Here is a 2,894-nt window from a genome sequence, read left to right as displayed (position 1 = left end):
CTTTAGAGTTTTTTTTAAATTTAATGTTGTACTCAAAAGTGTGGATATATTGGCGAAGGAAGGGTGCTTGATTTATTTATATATACTAGCGTCCAGCGTGCGTGACTCGGCGCGCCCCGCGCGCTTCACCGCACGTCGTATCGGAGGGGTCGGCATCTTTGACCATTTCGGGGTGCTTTGGGTCTTCGGGATGTTTTGGGCCTTCGGGGTCTTTTGGGGTATTGGTGGCCTGAAGGGTCTTGGCGGAATTAACGCAATTAAGAGGGTTAATGTAGAGTGTGGTCATTTTATTTGAAGAAGAAGAAGAAGACTTTTTTTTGTTTGTTTTGTTTTTTTATATACAGAATCGAGGCTCGTGAAAGAGCTAACATTTATCAAACAAAGTATATAAAAAGGGGACCGGTACACAAGATGGGGAGAGAAGGGGAGGAAGCACACAAACACAACATTTGAGAGCAGGGACATCGGGAGATGTGTGGGAGGGAGAGGGCTTGGGGGGAGGCAGGATCGGTATAAAATGCAAGGACACCAAGGACTTTCAGCAAAGAAGTTGGTATTTCAAAAAAGTGGATTTGGGGTGAAATTAGCGGGGGTAGAAAAGATCAAGGTTTTGGATTGGGGAAGATAAGAGATGGTGGCGAACAGCTGTTTTAAAGACCTGGAGGGAGGAGTGCGATTGAAGAGAGTGAGGGAGTTTGTTCCAGAGGTGGGACAAAAGAAGAATGAAGGAGTGAAGGTGAGCGGAGAGTCTTGATTTTGGCAGTTTAACCACAAGAGGGTTGCAGGCAGATCTTGTGCGACCTGTAGGAATATTTGGGGGACAGAGCACAGACAGGGCTGGGGGGTGAGGGGGCGGGCTACGCCGGAGATGAGTCGGTAGAAGACGGAAAGACCACCAACCTGCCTGCGGTGAGTAAGTGAAAGGCCCTCGGAGATGGCGTCATCGCGGGAGATTCCAATGATTCTGAACGCTTTGGTTTCAACAGCGTGAAGATGAGCTAGGTGTGAGGCAGGAGCACCGGCCCAGAGGGGAGAGCAATACTCCATTGAGCTGCGGACGAAAGCCTCGTATGTGGCGAGGAGCTCAGGTGTGCCAAGGAAGGACTTCGCACGACGGAGGATGCCCAGTCGGCGACTGGCTTTGGAGGCCGGCTTGGAAATGTGCTTTTTTTTCCAGGAAAGATCATGGCACATAGTGAGACCCAACCCAAAAGCTTGAGTGACAGAACTTCTTGGAGAGGAATATTCAGAAAGTGGATGGGAGGGTTGTCCAGTCGGTCTTTTCGGAGAGACATCGTAAGAGTGTGAGATTTGTTTCGGATTGAAAGACACGTTCCACTTGTTTGCCCAGTCTGTGATTTTGTCCAGGTCTGCAGAGAGCGAGGAGGCTGCAGACTGCCGATCTGAGGGATGAGCAATGGAGCGGCACAACAGAGTGCAGTCGTCAGCAAAGAGTCAGAGAGATCATTGATGAAGACCAGAAAAAGCACAGGGCCCAGAACACTGCCTTGGGGAACTCCAGCCTGAACAGGAAGAGGAGGTGAGAGAAAGCCATTCAGGGCCACACGCTCACTACGACTAGAGAGGAAGTCCATGCGCCAGCCATGCGCGGATATTTCTATGGATACCAAAGGAGGAGAGTTTGGTGAGCGGAGCGGCGTGCCAGACCGTATCGAAGGCACGTCGTATGTCGAGGGAGACGCCTCTGATTTCCCGTTTGGCATTGAGGACCCCTCCCTCCCTCCATCCATTGTTGAGACAGCAGAAGCAGCATGTCCAGAGTGGAGTGACCTGGTCTGGAAGCAAATTGATGACCAGAGATCAAGCCATTGGAGAAGAGGAAACATTTCATATCCGAAGCAATGATGCATTCCAGGACATTGCTGATAATAATTGGGAGAAGGCTGATTGGTCTGTAGTCGCTAGGATCTGTTTTTGTGCAAAGCGGTGATGTTGGCTGATTTCCAAGCAGATGGCAGTTGACCTTGAGCAAAAGAGAGGGTGAAGAGAACAGAGAGAGGGAGTGAAGGAGCGGAAGAACAGCATTTTCGGACCCGTGGGCTGATGCCGTCAGGTCCAGTTGCAGAATCGGAGTCGAGGGTTGACAGAAACTTTTCCACCTCGTCGGGCGGAAAGGACACGGAGCACCTGGGTACGACTGGGTACAGAGAGGGATGGGTGTGGCGCACAAGATTTAGAGGCAAACACAGAGTTGAGGCATTCAGCTTTTTCACGTGCGGAGGCAGCCGTGTAGCCGTTTGAGCTGAGGGGGGGGGATGGAGGGGGAACAAACACCAGAAACAGATTTGACCAGACGCCACCAGGATTCGGAAGAGGGAGACAGACAAGACAGTTCGGTATTGAGAACGGAGAGATATTGTTTCCTGGCTCTCCTGAGGGTGGACACACACTTGTTTCGGGCTTTGTGAAAGGAAATGACATTTCCTTCCGTTGGATTTGCTTTCCAGGAGACGAAGGCAAGTTGTTTCTGGGCAACAGCCTCACCGCAACATTCCGTGCTGCACCATGGACGGGAGGAAGCGTACGACAACTGAAGACGACATGGCATAAATCTGTGCATGAGAGAGAGAGAGAGAGAGAGAGCAATTTACTTTGGAAGAATTCCCAGGATGATGTCAGTTGCTGTCAGAGGTGGTAGAGATGGGAGACCAGTCCAGATGATTGATGGCTGCTTGAAGACCGTGCCAGTTGGCCTGAGTGAAATGCCAGACTCGTCGACGCTGAGCAGAGCTCCCTGAGAATGGTCAGAGAGATGTCCACTTTAACAAGCACATGATCAGAAGAGCCGATTGGAGCAGAAGAAGAGCAGCAGACATTTTCAGGTAAGTTAGTCATAACCAAGTCCAGAAGAGAAGATGCTCCGTTGACTGAGA

This window comes from Myxine glutinosa, chromosome 1 (genome assembly GCF_964187855.1).
Source record: "Myxine glutinosa chromosome 1, kmMyxGlut1.1, whole genome shotgun sequence".
NCBI lineage: Eukaryota > Metazoa > Chordata > Myxini > Myxiniformes > Myxinidae > Myxine > Myxine glutinosa.
Note: the sequence above shows the minus strand (reverse complement) of the source record.